The sequence below is a fragment of the Acanthopagrus latus genome, chromosome 24 (assembly GCF_904848185.1).
Source record: "Acanthopagrus latus isolate v.2019 chromosome 24, fAcaLat1.1, whole genome shotgun sequence".
NCBI classification, from domain to species: domain Eukaryota; kingdom Metazoa; phylum Chordata; class Actinopteri; order Spariformes; family Sparidae; genus Acanthopagrus; species Acanthopagrus latus.
In genome coordinates, this window is record NC_051062.1 from 402,126 (window position 1) to 423,396 (window position 21,271).

Here is a 21,271-nt window from a genome sequence, read left to right on the forward strand (position 1 = left end):
GAAGGAGAGATATCACAGGTATATCATTATATTGTAATACTACTGTCCTTTGGGTGCTCTGACACAAAAACTTCCCATTCATGAATCATGAATAGGATAATTTCAATTCAATTTATAAAACATTTCTAACAGTTGTGAGATGGTGAGCGTGAATCAGTGATGAGTTCAGATCATGATATTTGTATTGCATCAGTGTTCAATCAATTGACTGACCAAGAACAGACTAACAATAACACAATCAGGGATCAGGGAAGTCAGTACTAATCAGTTAACAATAATCTATTTAAACAGTCATACAGAAGTCAAGTTGATGTAACACAGGAACAGGAAGCTCAGCTTTCTGTAAGAACAGAAACACTCTTAAAAGGAAAAGCGTCACTTGGACATAACCTAAAGGATATGTCTAGTGATATTATTTTTCCTTATTGACTTGTTACAGTCCCTTGTGGAGATCCAAACCAACAATGAACTAATCCCACTCTGAGTCTGATATGTATTCATGCTCTGTGCCAAAGATCTCCATTGTTGTCATAAAAAAAACAACAACACATCAATGGGCAACATGGTTAAACTCGATCACAGGTTCCTCCACTGCCATGAACCACTGCAGATATGGTCCTGCCCTGAAAAACTGATTAGGGGCTGAATGTCAGTTTTTTTCAAATCCTTTTCTTATTTTCACCAGGCGCTTAGTGAACACAGCTAATTATGTGAAAAGAGGGCTGGCCAAACACTGCAGCACCTGAGACCAACAGCTGCTGATTTCATGACTTACAGTTTGGTGGTGGTTCTGGCAACATGGGACCTAATGTTATTCAGCTATATGACAGCTACTGTTATATGTATTATCAAACAAGTATGTGGTAACTGTCTAACAGTAGCTAATGTCTGTAAACCACCTCAAATCTGGATTCTCTGTTGTAAAACAGGAAGTTGGATGGAGTTTCTTTTCCATGCCAAGACCAGCCATGCTCACTCTGAGCTCTTTACAGTTAGGCACTGTTGGTGGTTATCTTAGTATCTAGTAAAGCATCTGTTAATCAGGAAATTCTATAAATCACTGAGGGATCAGGCAATGCAAACATGGGACATTAAAAAACATTGTCTCCATAAAATATAATCCAGATTCAGTCAAATTAATGAATAAAGTTATACATTTGTGGTTTTGTGCAATAATTAATGAGGCTTGCACACAACAACTTGCCAAGAGACTATTGGGCCTCGACATATGTATGTACTTTACTGAGTGCCAGTGAATCTACTTGATTAGTATTATTTTTACACTTAATTAATTATAAGCTTAACAGTCATCTGTAAAGCACTTTGAATTGCACCATGGAAGGTGCTTTATAGATGGTTGGTTGTAGAGGTTGATTCTAATTATAATAATAATTTTTTACAATTATAATAATAACTTTATTTACATCACACCTTGAAAAACAGAATTTACACAGTGCTCTGACAGACAAGCAAAAACAGGGGACTAGACTAGACAAAGAAGTCTAGGTCTAAGTCTAAGGAGAAGTTAAAACAAGAAGGCAACCAAAATGTCAATACAATGTATTAAAAGTAAACAGGCAAAATCACATAAAGCAATGCAAATAAAGGAATACAATCCATAAAGTCCAAAAAGAAGGTATCAAAAAGTTGAACTAGAAATAGATAGATATATAGACAGAATCTAAAGAGATTACGAACAGTGAAATTAATTAAAGGATAGAAAGACCAAACATCTATTTTAGAAAGGCGACTTCACATAAAAGCAGGTTTGTATAAGTGATTTAAAAGAAGTTACTAAATAATTGAAATATGTATTATTCCAATCCTCCCCACACCACTTCCTCCTGTTTCAGCAATGTTTGAGAAAAACTACAGCTGCCAGCTGTTCTCGAGCCTTATTCATAAAACTAGTGTGTCATTTTTTTTGTTATATGCCCAACTTAACCCCAAAATGCTCATTACTATACTGTGCCTTAAAATTATGTTATTAGTTATTTTAATCTCAATATGACAAGCATTAAATAATTAAAAAACTCCTGTCTGTCACACCCTTATTTCCAAAAAAGATTAGTTTTTAGTTCAAATGTTATCAATAGACTCTGCTCTCTGTTCCATTAGCTGAGATGCCAACATACTCACAGCTGACAAGCATGCAAAATAGTTTTCACATGTTCAGATCTGAGGTGCTGTGAAATGCTTTCACTAAGAAACAAGTGAAAATTGCCCTCTAACAGTGTAAAGCAGCACACAAAAAGACTCAGCCTCTTGAACACAGAGGACTGTGGCTCAGTTAAAAGCTATTTAAAGGGCAGATCATCAGGAACGAGATATCTGTTCTTTACCTGGTATGGAGGGAGACACAGCAGTCAGCAGTGACACATATGTCCAACTGGGCAAGATGTAATATGCCTGTGTGTGTGTAGAGGCGTGGCTGTGTGTGCGTGTGTGTCAAAGGATGATGCATTTCCTGGCATGTGAGAGAAACTGTTTCCTGGTTAGATCTTCTGCTGTCTATATTACTCAACAACACATACTGCGAGGTGACAAGAATGGTATTAAATATATATTTTTCTATGTGCATATCAATGAATATTCTTAGTCATCAAGGTCATGGTAATTCTGAACTGAAGAAGCCTCTTGGAAGAGGGGGTGAAACGTCTTCAGTAAATGAAACAAGTCCAGCTGCCTATGATTTCAGATTTTGAAGGGTGAAGTTACCCCTGTCAGGGTAATTAGTAGTAAATAATTGTATATTTCCACTAGAGCCTGACCATTACTTGATTTTTGAGGTGATATTTGTGAATATTCACATATTTTTGCAATAAACTCTTAAAGGTGACTATTAAACACTTGTGACAAAAATATATAATAGAAGCAGAATATTTTGACATCAGTGCACTCAAACTTTACTGGGAATTAAATCAATATAAATTACCTAGTATCTTTTTCTGTATTATAATCCTAAAAAATATCAGTGCATATCAGACAACAAATATGCATGATATAGATATATCTAGACTGGTCCAAAAAAGTGAAATCACATTTTTTCTCCACCACAACAACTTAAGCTTTTGATGGTTAAGAGCTTTTCTTCCTTTTTTCCCTTTAACTTCCCTCACCAATGGGCCCTGCCACCCATTCAGTGTGATCAGTTGGCCGAACACAGAAAATGAAACTAGGGCCACACCTCACCAACTGGCCCAATATTGGCCAACAGGCTTGTCAGGGTCCTAATACAACTTAGACACTTGACATTCAGTGTGCAACACAACACAGAACACAATTTCATTTCAGAGGCTCAGCATAGAATTAAAATATGATAGTGTATCAAAAGAAATACCACAATAAGAATACTAAATATCAAAAACAGAAACATATTGAAAGTGCAAATTATTTAAGGTACATTGTTGAGTTAGGTAGTGCAAATATTTTGAGGAAACAAGATATCCAGAATAAACGACAATTGTCACTTGGCAGACCGATGATATGGGGGGGAAAGCCTTGTGGTCCTGCACCAAATGCTGCAGAAAGTAGTCCATGGTGAGGGTGGGAGGAGTCACTCATAATAATCCCAACTCGGGACATGCAGCACTTGTCCTGAATGTAGGATCTTCTCTGCTGTCCTCATCATTCTCCTCACATTCCTCCAGTCAGAGGCTTTGTGGCTTCCACATGGAGATGCAGCTGGTCAGGAGACTCTCTATGGTGCTCCTTTAGAATGTAGTGAGAATGGGCAGGGGCAGGAGGGCGCTCCTCATCCTTCGCCGGAAGTGCAGTCCTCAGACTGACACCTTCCCTCTGCAGCTGGATTCTGGATTTCCTCAGAGACCCCAGACAGTCAGAGTTGGTGCCCGGACATCAGGCACAAGGAAGGTGAGCACAGGGACCCCCTAGGGTTGTGTGCTAGGTCCTCTTCTGTACACCCTCTTCATCTTCAACTGTGCCTCCACCCAGCGCAACACCACCATCATCAAGTTTACGGATGACAACAGTCATTGGACTGATCACTGGTGGGGTGGAGACAGACTATAGGGAGAAGGTGGCTCAGCTAGTGTCCTGGTGCCACACAAATAATCTCTCCTTAAATGCAGAGAAGACTAAGGAGATGATTATTGACCCAAGGAGGAGGAGAGACCAGTACAGCCCACTTCACATCGGTGAGACACAGGTAGAGAGGGTGAAAACCTTTAAATTCCTTGGCACCCACATCAGTTAGGACCCCTCCTTGTGTCAAAACACCCAACACATTGCCAGGAAGTCTCAGCAGCGGCTGTACTTCTTAAGAAAGCTGAGGAAATTTGGACTGTCCACCAAACTCCTCAGCAACTTCTACAGATGTACAGTGGAGAGCATCCTGACCAATTCTATCACAGTGTAGTTTGGAAACTGGGGTTATTTATCTATTCTCTTTTAAGTATATTTTACATTTTTGTGTTTTATATTTTTGTGTGAAGGGAAACTTGCAAATTAAGAACTTCATTGCCTGGTGCAAACTATGTGTGTATGACAATTAAACATCTTGAATCTTAAATCAGAGGCTGCTGTGCCTTATTGACCAGTGCTGCAGTGTTCAAAGACCAGGTGAGGTTTTCTTTGATGTGCAACCCCAGGAAATTGGTGCTGCTGACACAGCTGTGTTGTTGATGAGAAGTGGAGCGCGGCTGGGATGCTTTTCCCTGAAGTAGACAATGATGTCCCTAGTTTTGTCCATGTTCAGGATCATTTTGATTTTGCTACACCAGCCAACCAGCTGCTCCACCTCCTCCCTGTTAGCCAGGTCATGGTCATCCCTGATGAGGCCCACCAATGTTGTGTCATCCACAAACTTCACAATGTGGTTGGTGGTAGCCCTTGGACCACAGTTGTGAGTCATCAGAGTGAACAGCAGGGGGCTCGGGACACAGCCTTGAGGGAAGCCTGTGCTGAAGGTGATGACACTGGAGGTATTCTAACTGACTCGCACTTGAATGTGGTCTTTCAGTGAGGAAGTCTAGCAGCCAGTTGCACAGGTGGGTGCTGAAGCCCAGGGGTCCCAGTTTGTGTACCAGATGCTGTGGAATGATGGTATTAAACGCTGAACCGAAGTCCATGAACAGCATCCGAACAAGAGTGATTTCTCCTCCAGGTGTGAAGAGTGGTGGAGATGGCACCCTCAGTGAAGCGGTTTGGCCGGTAGGCAAACTGGAAGGGGTAAAACATGGCAGGGAGTCTGAAAGTGATGTGCTGCTTTACCAACTTTTAAAGCACTTCATTAAAATAGGAGTGAGTGCAATGGGCCGGTAGTCATTGAGTGATGTCATTTGAGGTTTCTTTGGCACTGGGGTGATGGTGGCAGTTTTGAAAAATGATGGTAATTTGGCTTGATCCAGTGAGATGTTAAAAATGTCTGTTAGGACACAAGCCAGCTGGTCTGCACATTGTTCGACTGTAAGCATGCTTTGCTAGTCTGATGGCGCGGTTCAAGATGGCGCTTGTTGTTCTCAGTGCCATTTAGAACAGAAAGAACAAAAGAGGAATTCTCCCAGCTCTGGCTCACCCTGGCCACCATAAAAGATACCTCATGGACCTCGAGAAACCTGCTGGCAAGACGGCACAAGCAGACGACTCGCCTCTGCGCCTATTCGCAGGTGGGAGCCGGAGCCACAAGGAGCCATAAGGAGCAAGAGGTGGAGACCCTCCTCTGAGTGCCACCAGCGGCTCCCAGGGGCCTGACGGGAGAGTGGGATGAGTTCCCTTGATAGGGACTCACCCGCTCCTACACAAAAAAGAGAGAGAAAGAGAGAGAGTTGCGAGAGTTTTTTTTTAATGCCCTCCCTTGTAAAAGACACGCTCATGAAATCACACACTCACACTTAGACACTGGACTTGAAGGCTGAGTTCTATGCCCTTAGCATTTAGCATTTCAGTCAACCAGAGATTTGGTTGGCCTGGGTGGTGATGGATTTACGAGCGCCGATGTCTTCCATGCATTTGTTGATGTGGGCTGACACAGACATGGCATACTCATATATGTTGATGTGATCGTTGTAAGTGGCAGCTGCTTTGAACATATCCCAGTCAGTGCACTCAAAACAGTCGTGTAGTGCCTCCTTAGCGTCCTCAGACAACACCCTCACCTGCCTCACTGTAGGTTTTCCTCTGACCTGCAGGGAATGGTATGCTGGAATTAGCATAACAAATTGATGGTCTGAAGAGCCAAGGGGGCAGGGGGCTGCTCTGAATGCATCTTTAATGGTGGTACATTTACTCAACATGCTGGTGGAAATATGGGAGGACTGACTGAATTATTGCCGTCAATAATCTCTCATTAGCTTGTTAATTCCAGCTGCCGATATATGATCTATTTTGTTCTCCAGGGACAAACGTTTGAGAGGAAGATAGATGGAAGTAGTGTTTTACAGGGGTTTTAGTTTTAGCTTAGCTGATAGTCCTCCCCGACAGCCACCCTTCCACCTTTGGTCAAACTGCCTACGCTTGCTCCTGTGTTGGCTTGTGATGCTAGGAGTGTCCATACCGACTGGTTCTTGTCGACATAGCACTCTGAGGTTATGTAAACACATTTGTGGAGTCCTGTCTATGAAGCCGAAGTCAGTAGATGGTCATAATTCCAGCAAGAGATGGCGATCATATATTTCTAGAGATTTTTTATAAATATTCATTCATAGTTTCAGACTAAGGAGTGAAACTCAAGCATACTTAATAAATGGGCACATAGTGAAACTGTCTCACTAACTCACAATATTTAAAATCAGTGTGCATGAAAAAAATAAAAAAATTCATCTAGTGTTTTTTCTCACCTAAATTTGCCTCTGAAAAAAGAAATTCACATTCAACACTTGCTTCAACAGATTTCATTATAAAATGAAGGCTACCCTGCTTAGCAGACAGAACACAGGCAATTAATTCCTCACACTTGCAGCTATAGTAAAAACATTTTTTTAACATTTCAAACAAGCATTTTTTAACCATAATCATTATTAATACTACCAAATTAAACTTGGAATATAGGTCACATCTGCCAAAAAATGTCATCTATTGATGTCCCCTTTCCACCACTAGGTGGTGCTATAGGAAAGTGTATTTTGGCTTAGATAGATAGATAGATAGATAGATAGATAGATAGATAGATAGATAGATAGATAGATAGATAGATACTTTATTGATCCCGGAGGAAATTCAAGCATCCAGTAGCAATAACAAACATTGAACATACATTGAACATACATGCAATATCAAAAAAACAGTAGAAATAAAAATATGGAATAAGAAAATGTTATAAAAATGTTTTGAACAACTGTATAAAAATATAAAGTGATATTAACAATATAAAGTGACGGTAGAGGTAAAGAGTATTAAGGGGACAGGGGACGGTGTACAATTAAATTAAATTGGGCTATAAAAGATGAGTGCTCTTGAGTGCATTTGTCCATTGTCTATTGTGCTTCCTGACATCACTGCGAGCTGTTGTACAGTCTGATGGCCAGGGGGAGGAAAGAGTTATTGTGTCTGTTGGTGGAGCAGGATTGAGACAGCAGTCTGCCACTGAACACACTCCTCTGCCTGCTGAAGGTGTTGTGCAGAGGGTGGTGGGTGTTGTCCAGTATGGACAGCAGTTTGTCCAGGGTCCTTCTCTCTGCCACAGTCACCAGAGAGTCCAGCTCTGTGCCCACCACTGAGCCAGCTCTCCTCACCAGTCTGTCCAGTCGGGCAGCGTCCCTCTTCTTGCTGCTTCCTCCCCAGCAAACCACAGCGTAGAAGAGGACGCTGGCCACCACAGACTGGTAAAACATCTGCAGCAGTTTTTTGCATATGTTGAAGGACCCCAGCCTTCTCAGGAAGTACAGACGGCTCTGTCCTTTCCTGTGTACAGCGTCCATGTTTGCTGTCCAGTCCAACCTGTCATCCAGCTGCAGCCCCAGATATTTTTAGGTCCTGACCACCTCCACATCGACCCCCTGGATGGACACAGGTTTGAGATGTGGTTTCTTCCTCCTGAAGTCCACAAACATCTCCTTGGTCTTGGAGGTGTTCAGCTGTAGGCGGTTGGACCTGCACCACTCCACAAAGCCCTCAATCAGGCTCCTGTACTCCCCCTCCTGTCCAGCCTTGATACAGCCCACTATTGCAGTGTCATCTGAGTATTTCTGCATGTGGCAGAGCTCCGAGTTGTGCTGGAAGTCAGATGTGTACAAGGTGAAGAGGACGGGAGAGAGCACAGTCCCCTGTGGTGCTCCGGAGCTGCTAACCACAGTGTCTGACATGCAGTCTTTCAGTCTGACATACTGCGGTCTCTCTGTGAGGTAGTCTGTAATCCATCTCACCAGGTGTGAATCCACATTCATCCCTGTCAGCTTGTCTCTCAGCAGGAGGGGCTGGATGGTGTTGAAGGCGCTGGAAAAATCAAAGAACATGATTCTCACAGCACCGCTCTCCTTGTCGAGATGAGCGTGTGCCCTGTGAAGCAGATAGAGGATGGCATCCTCCACCCCCAACTTCTCCTGGTATCCAAACTGCAGTGGATCCTGTGCGTGGTGGACCTGGGGTCTGAGGAGATGGAGCAGCAGCCGTTCGAAGGTCTTCATGATGTGGGATGTTAGTGCTACTGGTCTGAAGTCACCTGGCTCCTTGGGGTGTTTAATCTTAGGAACCGGGATGAGACATGAAGTCTTCCAGAGCACGGGGACCCTCCCCAACCTCAGGCTATGGTTGAACAGTTGCTGAAGCGGCTCCCCCAGTTCAGCAGAGCAGGCCTTGAGCATCCTTGGACACACTTTGTCCGGGCCCGCTGCTTTCCTTGGGCGCAGTCTCCTCAGCTCTTTGCTCACCTGCTCCTTGGTGATGGTGAAGGGGAGGGGGATTGAAATGTCCGTAGCGCTGAGGAGGGGGGTTGAAATGTCCATGGGGGTAGGGAGGGGGTTGAACTGTCCGTGGTGGTGGGGAGCGGGGGTTGAACTGTCCGTGGTGGTGGGGAGCGGGGGTTGAACTGTCTATGGTAGGGGTGGGGGGGAGTATTGAACTGTCCGTGGGTGTGGCGGGTGGGGGTGCCCTGTAGTCCGAGGTGATAATGGACATGATGGGGGTGATGGGGGTGTGAAGTGGGCAGTCACTGGCTGTGGGAGCTGGGGTATCAAACCTGTTAAAAAACAGGTTTAGCTGGTTAGCTCTCCCAGCATCCCCCTCTTCTGTGCTGCTGCCCTTCTTCTTGCAGCCTGTGATGGTTTTCATGCCATCCCAGACCTCCCTCATGTTGTTCCGCTGCAGCTTCTGTTCCACCCTCCTTCTGTACTCCTCCTTTGCCTCTCTCAGCTGGACCTTTAGTTCCCCCTGTACGCGCTTCAGCTCGTCTCTGTCACCGTCCTTGAATGCCCTCTTCTTCCTGTTAAGGATATCCTTGACATCACTGGTGATCCAGGGCTTGTTGTTTGGAAAGCAGCGTACAGTCCTAATGGGAACCACAACGTCCATACAAAAGTTCAGGTAGTCAGTCGTGCAGTGGGTGACCCCCTCGATGTCCTCACCATGTGTGTCCTGCAGGACGTCAGTCGGTAGATTCGAAGCAGTCCCTCAGAGCATCTGCTGCCTCAGGAGACCATTTCCTGAAGGAGCGGGTGGTTGTGGACTGTCTCTGGATCTTTGGCTTGTAGTGTGGTGTGAGCAGGACCAGGTTATGATCAGACTTTCCCAGTGGGGGCAGAGGAGTGGCCGCATAAGCGTCCTTCACGTTGGTGTACAGGAGGTCTAAAGTCCTGTTCTTCCTGGTGGGGCAGCTTACAAACTGGTGAAAGTCTGGTAGTATTGAGTCCAGTGTGACGTGGTTAAAATCCCCTGAGATGGCGATGAATGCGTCTGGGTGTTGTGTTTGCAGCCTGGATACGGTGGAGTGGATGACGTCACACGCGGCCTCGGCGTGTGCACGCAGAGGGATGTAAACACAAACAACAATGGCGTGGGAGAACTCTCTGGGCATATAGTACGGTCTGAGTCCTACCGCCAGCAACTCAATGTCTCTGTTGCACTCAGTCTCCTTCACCGTAACATGCCCAGGGTTGCACCATCTGGTGTTAATAAACAATGCGAGTCCCCCACCTTTGCGTTTGCCGCTGCGTCTGCAGTCTCTGTCCGCTCTCACCGTGGTGAATCCAGGTACATCCACATGATCGTCCGGTGTGTTCTGGGTGAGCCAAGTTTCAGAGAGACACAGTAAACTGCTCTCCCTGAATGTCCTGTCGGTCTTCACAAGGGCAGCCAGCTCGTCTGTCTTGTTGGTCAGGCAGTTGACATTCCCCATGATGATCGAAGGAACCGAGGGCTTGTACTTCCACTGCTTAGCCGCTAGCCTAGCCTTCACCTTCGCCCCGGCTCTGCGGCCTCGTCTCCTCCTCCTCAGCTCCTCAGGTATGGAGTGAACAATGCCGGCTTGTCCCATTGTTTGGAGTGAAATCAGCTTCTCCCTTGAATAAGCAAGTTGTCCACTGATTTGTTGCCGATAAAAAGACGTTGTATCCATAGGATATATAAGGGCCTACACAGCAAGTGTGCTTAGTTGAAAAAAACAAAAACAAAACACACACTTAGACACTAAAAACAAAACAACACGTACGGAGCTACTGGATCAGTGTCCTGCTCGCGCCGGCGCCGGAAGGGGGAGAGGCTTATAGCTCACATATACTTTGTCACACATTCAAAAACCTTACATCCACGAGTTCACTGAATTGTGATATATATTGTGCTGAATCTCATGATATAGGCCACGCCCATTTCCGCAAACTGTTTTTTTCCGCAAATTCGCGAAATGTGAACTCCTCCCAGGCCATTTCACCGACTTCCGCGAAACTTTGCACACAGCTTCTGTGGACTCTCCTGACAAAAACTTGAAATATTTTTTCTATTCCAAACACTACTCAAGTTATTTAATAACAACTTCCTGTACATTCTGCTCAAAACACAATAAAGTGTTGCATATCTCCACATTGGTCTGTCAGAATGACATAAAACCCAGGTGACTACTTCCCCATGAGCCACTAAGGCTCTGTGAAAAAATGATAAACTTACTTTGTCGAACTCCTCTTAGGCCATTTCACCAATTTGCAACAAACTTTGCAAGTAGCATCTGTGGACAAAATACCCAGACCAACACCCAGGTGTGACGTAGGTCAAAATGGACCATCAATTTTGATGCTTCGCCATAAAACCATTAACTCATTATAACTTCCACATACAATTTGCCATCTACTCCTAATTGCTCAAACATGTAACATGTCTTGCCCTGAGTACATCTATGTTGCACACCCCAGCGGCAGCATGCCCGGATGCACAGGACTGCAAGAGCCTCTTCATCGCTGCTTGCAGCTTTAATTAGGGCCCGAGCAGGGAACCTGCAAGGACCCTATTGTTTTTCAAATGATTATTTATTTTTAGGGCCTGAGCAGGGAACCTGCAAGGACCCTACTGTATTTAGGGTCCTGCGAGGACCCTGTTGTTTTTCAAAGGATTCTTTTATTTTATTTTTTTTTCTTCAGACAAAGTGATTGCGTCGGGGCGGCTGTAGCTCAGCGGGTAGAGCAGGTCGACTAGTGATCGAAAGGTCACTGGTTCAAATCCCAGCTCTAGGCAGGGCTGAGCTGCATGTCAAAGTGTCCTTGAGCGAGACACTGAACCCCACATTGCTCACTAGTGAGGGCCCTGCGATGAGCTGGCGACCCATCCAGGGAGTACCCTGCCCTCGCCCTGAGACAAGGCTGGGATTTGCTCCAGCAGCAACACCCCGCAACCCCATGGAAAGGGATAAGCGGTTCGGACAATGACATGACATGACAAAATGATTGCATTTTCCACTGCCTGAACCTACCCCAAAACTCACCAAACTTGGAATATAAGTCACACCTGGCGCAAAATTTTATATTCGATTGTCGTCCTGAATTTCCACCACTAGGTGGTGCTGTTATTAAGGAACGTGCATTTTGGCTAATAACTCCCATATACTTTGTTGCACATTCAAAGACCTTACATTCACACGTTCAGTGAATTGTGCTGTCTTGCGGTATAGGCCACGCCCATTTCCGCCTACCGTTTTTTTTCCGCTACGTCGCAAAATGATTTCACCAATTTGCATGAAACTTGGCACACAGCATCTGTGGCTCCTCCTGACAAAAAGTTATAAAAAGAATTTCGATAGGCCAAACAATACTCAAGTTATTGAATAACAACTTCCTGCAGATTTCCTTCCAAACAGGATGTGTTCGATATCTCTACAATGGTGTGACATACAATACTTTGACATGAGTTTCTGAGGATGTGTCCAAAAGTTTAGGCGATGACCACAAGGTGGCGCTCTTTAAATTCAAATAGTTTATATCTCCACATCGGTTGGGCGGATTGACACGAAAATTGGTATAATCATTGCCACTGCACTCTTGAGGACATATGACAAAGGACTTATCAATCGGCCACTAGGTGGTGCTCTGGTGCCAGTTTAATTTTATATTTGGCCCTGTGCCTACACCATAACACTTATGGAAATGAAATTCATAGGGGTGGTATAGACTAGCCCCTACAACTTACACACCAAAAATGACCAGCAGGTGGCGCTATTTTCCACATGAAAGCGTTTTTGGCCCATAACTCACACATAATGTGTCACACATTGTTAAACCTTATATCTACATGTTCCCTCAATTCAGCTGAATTGTGTGGTGTAGACCACGCCCACTTCCGTGATAACTTTCCATTTGCAAAATCACGACAAATGAAAAACCTACTTTTTCAAACTCCTCCTAGACAATTTGACCAATTTGCACTAAACTTTGGATGTAGCATGTGTGGACCCTCCTGACAAAAAGTTATCAAAAGAATTTTGATAGTCCATAAAACGCACAAATTATAAAACAACAAATTCCTGCACATTGTGTTGAAAACAGACAATCTTGCATATCTTTACAAAATACCATGTAATTATCACATAAATGTTCAGAATTGTGTTCCCGGGACTGATGAAGCTTTGTGTAAAATTTGGTGCAAATAGGCCAATAGGTGGCGCTCTGGTCGCAGTCTAATTAGTTTGAATGGAAAGTAAACTGGAAAATCGTAAAATCCTCTTCAAAACTCATCGACTTTCAACCTCTTCTTGTGCTTCATGCTTTGAGCTACAGATACCATTCCATGTTTTAAAGAGTCAGAGGACCTTGAACTGTTGGGCATGTTGTCAGTTTATAAAGATCTTTTACAGTCAAGTCAGTACAGTTTTAAGGATTTTTAGGCCGTCTTCTGATTTTGTAATGGGTGTATATTGCGTGAGCTAGAGGGCGTGACATCTTTGCTACAGTGTAGAGCAGCTGGAAGAACTGGAGAAAAAAATTCTCTTCAGCTGGATTTGGATCCCACATCTTTTACATCACATAGACACTATATACAAAGAAATGTAGGACATCTTGTTGGCTTTCAGGTGATGGTCCTGTTTCAGATGTAGGACTTACACTTTTGGCTGTAGAAGCCCTAGAGCGACAAGCAGCCCAGCAGCTCCCCCGTAAGGCGCACTGTTAATTTTGAGCCTAGGTTTCTGGAGGAGAGCAGACAGTACTTGTTTTGTCTCTCGCTCTGCCACCATCATTTTTCACTCTCCAGAAATAAAACATGACATCACAGATTTTCATGTCTCCTGTTACTGAAAATATAAATATTTTGGCCATAACATTACATTTTTTTCAAAACTATTCACCTTTTTAAAGCTCTTTTAGGCCTCTCACTTTTAACTTTCATCATGCAGCACACCCCATTAGTTAATCAGTTCTTCTCTGATCTGGATGGATTCCCTGGATTTTTTTCAAGATCTCCTACGCAGACTCCCAAGAGCAAGCACAGTAAGACGGAACTTCCACATCTATGCCGTGAACACATTTTTTGAGCTCGAATGTGACATCATCCAGTGTTTTGAAACCATCAGGGGAATTTGAGCCTACCACTCTGCCGGAAGCATGAGGGTTTGTGCGGCTACTGGACGATGATACTCTCAGCTTCTTCCTGAGACTATTTCATTGCATTATGCCTCGTGTGGACATTTTCTTCAGCCATCTCAAGAAGCGGACCATCAGCTCAGTCTTTGTCTGGGGAATCATGCAGCAGTACACACACTTTTTCTGACTTCAGCATACATTATTTAATATTAGCGGGAGCAGGCCACCAAATTATAAAGGAAGAGCTTCTTCATTGCAAGCCGTTGCGTGTAGAAGCCCTGACGACAGCATGCCCCAAGGTGCGTGGACTGCGAGGGCCCGTTAAATGCTGCTTGCAGCTTTAATTATTGTTTGGTTTTTGGCCAGTGTGAAAGAGGTATTAGTATTACTTGAAATATGATCAATGTGTTTTGACTGTGCTTGAAGTTATCCACTTACAACAACTGCAGTTCCAAGGATTTCTGGCTGTCCCCAGACATGAGCTTATAACCATGGATTACGAGAGTCATGCTTTTATTTGTTGTGACTGGAGAGCCTGTGGAATATGATAAGGCACCTAGCTCGAAGAGTCACTGGTCTGCAGCACAATGGTGGCACAAGGATTCAGTGTTTCCCCCAAGTGGTAAAGAAGCACACCTACACAATTGCTCTCTGGGCAGTGCACTCAAGCAGGCAGGCATGCTTGCTTACACACACACACACACACACACACACACACACACACACACACACACACATGCATTCATGCACGCATACATGCGTGCATACACGCATGTACATGGAAACATCATCAATCATATTCTGTAGTATAAGCATATGTAGACTTAAGGATGCACAATTAATCGTTTCATTTCAGTAACTATCAGTAAGTATTGATTATACCAATGACCAAACTTTAAATATAGGTTAAATTTGTAACCATTTCGCTCTAAATGTAAGTGCTTCTTTCTTTTCGCATTTCAGTTTTATGTTCGAAAGGTTATTTTGGAAATGAAGATCAAGGACTTGTAATTTTGTCGTGTGTTTATTTGTCATAAGTGTGCTTTTGTAATTGACTTATTTATGTTGTTATTGCTACTTACACAACCAAAGAAACTCTGAATGATTATAAAGCTACTTGTACATATCTTGTTTAATGCCCTCAACCATTTTTGGCCCATCCAGCAGACATCACATTACACTTTATGTGCACATTTTAAAAAAAAAGGGTTGAAAGGGGCCTGTGGGAACTGAACTTAGAGCGATAGTTTAAGCTAACACAACATCAACAATCACAACCTTTTTGAGTCACGAACCCCCAATAAAATCCCATTTTTTAAAATTTTCTATTGACACTTTTGGCTGTGTAAGTGAACACAGAGTGTTTTTTTTCCATCACCTGTTTTAGAGTCAATTCACAGTGTATCTGCTGTTGTGGTGAAATCATAGGTTTTCCCATTAATTTTAAAGAGTGTCGGTTTTGGCTGCAGTAGAAGGTGCTGCAGGTGGTTCTCCCCAAAAAATACACTGCCGGCTGCAGCTAAAACGTTGAATCCGACTCAACGTTTGGAGAAACACAGCCCGAGGTAACGATCCGGTGGCCAATCAAATAAGCTGGTGATCAGACAATGACTGAAGCCACAATGAAGTGTAATGTGTCTTAAGTATTCACTATCTGGCAATGTGCACTACTAAAACACATCTGTGGATTCAGAAGATGATTGTAGGACCTGCATGTTTAACATACTGTGGAAGAGACATGAACCAGATATCATAAACAGAGCAGAACAGATCGCAGGGCATGATATTTAGCCTGGCTAAATGCTACAGAAGGAACACTATAGACAGTCGTTGGGTAGCACTATGTTAGGAGAAATGTCTGAGGAATAAAGATCACTAGTAGGACCAGCATGCCTGTAGCATAACAACATAGCAGCTTCAATTTTTTAGCGGGGGTTCCTAACACGTCACACACAGACCGTGGAGTGACATTACCACACGACCACACTAACCTGCAGCATTTTGTCCCACCACCAGATTCGGTGTAAATGCAGCCTTACCCTAGTGAGGTGTGCCACACAGCCCCTAAGATGGTCCCTCTCCAGAGCGGGACCAAAAGAAGGCGTTTTTTATGTCTCAGTTTCAGTATTTTACTGATCCATCATGTTGGCCTTCAGCTGTTTCAGGAGATGTGTAAAGTTACTGTTGGTTGAAACCCAACAGACACAGGTTTTGCTGCTTCACAATAAAAGTATTTAAATAACTAGGTGACAGTCAACTTTTACAGTGAAGAATTCAGGAAATGAAACCTGTTCATTACTAAAGTAGCAGAGCTTTGACTGTGCTGATTTTCTATAGCACTGCAGGGAGGAAGATTATTTCCAGTCTCTCCTTTGACCATTGCCCAAGACAGTACGCAATTCGTTAAAGACACATCCTCAAGCGGGTAGCCCTTTTGAAATGGAAATGCAAATTTATGGAAATGAAAAGCCCTGCTGTGTTGGGTTGATATGCTGAGTCAAACCAAATCAAGCTGAGCCAGAACACGTGGATAGAAAATCCCCATGAGTGGAGTCACACTCACAGCTCTGAGGGAGAGGAGTGGGCAAGTTTTGGGACTCCCTGGCTTTTCTAATAAGAACCTCTGTCACAATGACATTACACACTCAATAATTAAAAGAATGCTGAGCTTGTGAAGGGAAAAATATTAATTAAGTGAACAAACACTCACGAAAATAGCCCATCAAATGTCTATTTAAGTTACAGCAAGTTAATACTTGTCACTGGAAATAAATGCACACACACAGATTCAAATTGCAGCCCATCCTGTGGGAGGCAGCAGTGTACCACAAGGAATCTAGGCTACATAAGAAGAGCAAGGGGAATGTGGTTGTAAGCCTGTATCCATGCAGACCTGATGTTGGAGGGCTTTATAACCCACTGCTATGTGGTTTGGAATTAATGTTTTTGTGGCTGACCCTCCATGCAGACTGGGTAATGATTAATACTGTTGTCAAAAAGTATTAAAGACATATTGTATTATATCCATCCTAATTACTTATGGAAATTATTTTTAGATTATTATAATATCATTTCCCAAAGATTTGTGTAATGTACTTTTCTTGTGATTATGTTATTTACATTTCACTTTGTTTAGTATTTTTTTTCTGTATGTAAACTCTAACATGACCATTTTATCTAATTTTACTTAATTCATTTCAGTTTTGATCATGTGACTTATAATGTAGCAATTAACTTAATTAGTGACATTCAATCTCCATGTATGTATTTCTGACATATGTCAGTTTTTCTGTTGACTAACCAATGTAACATTACTGTAAACTAATTACATCTTTGTAGCAATGCTGCCTCTTTCTCAGTAGGTCAGCTCAATTTATGTGAATTATTCAGTTTAAAATGCCTTCTGCAAAAAAGCAGGTTGTTTATGGTAGGGCTATATTTTTCCCACGTTAAAACCTTTAATTACACCATCAGTCAGATTCTTTTCTGATATGCTTCAATATACAGGCACAAGCACAAGTCCTTTACTCAGTAATCGTTATTAGCTAATCTGTGATGAGTGGGTTCACTCAGTATAAGAGACATGCTAATCTAGCTTTGATTTAAGGCTGCTCCAAGCCAGTGTCTGCTTGCAGGAAAATTCAGTGGACGAATGGAGAGTTAGACTGGCCAAAAGTAACAGGAAATTAGACTGTTAGACATTTGACAGGTGGTCTGTGTGCAGAGCCTCAGAGTGTAGGACTACAGCTGGATGAGGAGAGTTGGACTCACACGCAGTCAAGAGTGATGGACAGTTTTTACCTGCTTTCAAACCTTCTATATGAAGACGATGAGCATATTATTCCCTATCTTGTTGCTGTTGTTTACATTCCCCCAGATTAAAAAAAATGCACAACATTTTTTTTTAGTTGCCTGTTTATGATTAGATGTTTTATAGCCCAAAAACTGTAAATGTGTTAGTATGAAGGAGTTACTATCTTTAATCTTTGGCCAGGTCCCCAAGTACCATTGTCCTCTTCCCCTGCGGAGGTTCCTAAGCCAATGTATCTCTTCTTCAACAGTCACTTTTTGGGGAAGTAAAATTAATCAAAACCTTTTTTAACTGTTTGTTGTGCAAAATGTGATGCAGTAGCTATTACACTGTAAATTTTAAAAGCTTATTTTTAAAGAAGTCAGTAAGCAGATTACCCCAGAATTCCAAAGTAAAGTATTTAATTTAAGTGAGCTGAAAAGTTTGAACAAGTTAAAAAGATTAGTCTACTTGGTCAAAGTCACTTTGTCAAATTTGACAGAGTAGGCACTGTGCCACTAGTTTCTTCAACTTGTTGTCACAAAGAGGGGAGAGTGAATTATGTCTACTCACATGTACGAGCACAACAAAGGTTAAAACCAGGGGAGTGAGTTGTTCCCCGAAAAACTGCAATTGCTGCTAAATGACAGCATTATTCATTCCAAGCAAATGATAAGAGAAAACAATTAAACCATGACAAGGCTATGTTCAAAATTCGCATAAAGAGGGTGACAGCTGGGGATGTTAATATTTCAAATCTATATGCCCATCTCAGAATCAATCACCCATTAATTGCTGCGAGGATGGACATTGTTCTGATGCTACAGAGCATGTATCATATTTTTGTGGTGTGAAAATAATGTAAATGTAGTAATAATCTTTATTTGCATTACACTTTTCACACAAGAAATGCAGCTCAAAATACTTTAATGTGACATGAGATGGAAAATTACAGTTGAAGTGCACTGCAGCATCACAGCAATGGCAAAAGTATAGCAATAATTTGATGTGATTTGTAATCAGCTGGTAGTAATCCTGGGGAATGTTTAAAGTATCAAAAATTGGATGCTAACCAACCCTAAATGTAACTCTGAAGTCTGAATTGTTTCCTTCTGCTTTGCTGTTGTCCATGTTATACAGCATAACAGGAATCAACATGGCTGTTGGCATGACTTAGAACTTATTCTGTGTTGGCAGAAAACAGTGTGAAAAGTGCTCAGGCATCACCAGCAGGATTGTGAGGATCAGGGAGTTGCAGAGGAACACACACCCACTGAAAACAAAGAGACACACCTAGGACTGCTACAGACACAGGATTATGTATACATGAAGCTGCACCTCATTGCTGACCCACAATAGCACGCAGACACGCACATTTGCAACATCTTATCATGGGTATTTCTTCATAGTCCTATGGAGGCTTATGACCTGTTGATAGGAACACAAGTAATCACTTCTCTATCTATCTTTTTTATTGTTGTATAATTTTCGGTTTCTCTCTGTTTCCCCTCATTCATTTTCTGTCTTCCAGCTGAAGCATAAACACCAAAAACAAACTAGGAGTGGATCTGTCTAAGCTACATTGTCTGTAGGAGGAAACAAAACTGAGGATGGACAAACATACACAAGCGCAGAGGACGTACAGTAAGGCCCTGCGCAAGTCTCTTCACCTCATTTCTTCATCCCACTTTTGCCCGCTCCTGCTAGATTTCTGACCATAACCACCCACTCCTGCATGCTGTGTGTTCCACTTCTGCCCACTTCCCCTAGTGTGTGTTTCTCCCTCATTTGATTTGTTGCCAAAAAAATTTCAGTCAGAAATTTCTAGTTTGTTTTTGTAGTAAATTAACACAGCACGCAACAGACAGTTGTTAAAAACTGACTGTGGATTACCAGTGCTGCTACATGCTTATTAGTTGGTTGGAAAGTTAGTTAACCTAGTTAGCTAGCATTCCAGGAACCTACACTGTCAGTAGAGTTGGTTAGCAGTTTTCTCACGAGTGAACAAACAGGGATATTTGCTATACCTACTGTGAATAACATTCAATTTTAGATGGCTACAATTGTTCCACTCTTGTGTTTGTGGGAAAAATCATAAACTCTCATTACTAACACTAATCTAATTTAAGGACCCCCTCGAAAATGAGATGATTCATCTCAAAGGGCTAGCCTGAATAAATAAATTCAAATTAAAGAGTGAATCTGGCACCTCTGACAGCTAAATAGTGTCTTTTTTAATAGAATAGAAAAAGAAACAGAAGAAACAGCGTTCTCAATATTGAGCAAATATGCCCAGTAAAATCCTGATTAAAAAGATCACTGGAACTCAAATACTTTATATGGCACTGTACCATAACAAATGATGCAAATTATAATCATCTTTTAATAATTCAATAAAATCTGTGGCAGGCTCATTTTAAACTGCTGTCATGTTTCTGAAGGGTTTACTCTGCTGTGGAGATCAGAGCACAGCCAGGTTGTCCTGTGAATGCCTCCGAACAGTTTGAACTCACAAGTAACCATTATTATACCAAAGAGGCTCTCTCACAAACAAGGGTCTGTGCTACAACCCCCATTACGCGCGCACACACACACACACACACACACACACACACACACACACACACACACACACACACAAAAGAGAATGAACACACTCACTTCCACAGAAGGGTCTATTAAAGATGAGTCAGGCTCTGCTCAGAGTAGCACTTGAAGCTTTACAGTTTCCTGTTGATGTGAAGTTAAGTAATGCTCTGTGTGGCCCTGGGCACACTACAAACACACACACACACACACACACACACACACACACACACACACACACACACACACACACACACACACACAGAGAAATATTTTATTTATAAACTTTTATTTATAAACTTTGCAAGTTATAAATTAGATGTCTAATCCACAGTGTTTTCTCTGTTTGTCTGCTAGTTGGAAATCCAATCTGCAGTTCATATACTTAACTAACAACAAACAGGGAATTGCAGAGGGACACCACACTTAGAAAGAACATGTCTAAACTTCTGTATATTACTAAGCCTGTCCACACGAATGCTGGTTCTCTCTTGCTCTGGGGCGGTCAGTATTTTTAAACATGATTCAAATAATGCTCAGACAAACCTCCATATTTCAAAGCCAGTGCTGTAAGATGTAGTTTAAACACTGAGTTTAAACTTTTAAATCAGTGTTTTTAGTACTACCCAAACAATATCTGAGGTTGATTTATTTGAGTTTGTCAAGCATTTGGAACATCAGCATTTTATTTCAACTGTGGATGCTGTTATATTTTGTTGCATGTGCTGTGATTAAAATGAAAAAAATACTTCTCTGCATCTTTATTTCTGATTACAATATTTGCATAGTGTGCTTAGACATCAAACTGAAACTAGGGCTATACAAATACTAGCAATATTATCAAAATCGCAATATGGCGAAGTGAAATATCCAAATCACAGAGGTGGCACCTACAAATTTTATACTGTAATGTAAAATATGTAAAATAAAACAACAACAACAACAA

General features: G+C 42.3%; 1 protein-coding gene across 4 annotated transcripts in view; it reads right to left on the reverse strand.

The window, feature by feature from the left end:
- The window catches only part of sept12 (septin 12), an 87,472-nt gene that overhangs the window by 28,855 nt on the left and 37,346 nt on the right, over positions 1 to 21,271 (reverse strand). Inside the window, exon 1 of one of the 4 annotated variants that reach the window (XM_037090465.1) lies at positions 2,343 to 2,495. The exons of the other annotated variants lie outside the window; for them this stretch is intronic. The gene's annotated coding sequence lies outside the window, so the exon portion shown is untranslated. Of the gene's footprint in view, positions 1 to 2,342; positions 2,496 to 21,271 lie in introns of those variants that run through there. 4 annotated transcript variants of the gene reach the window in all.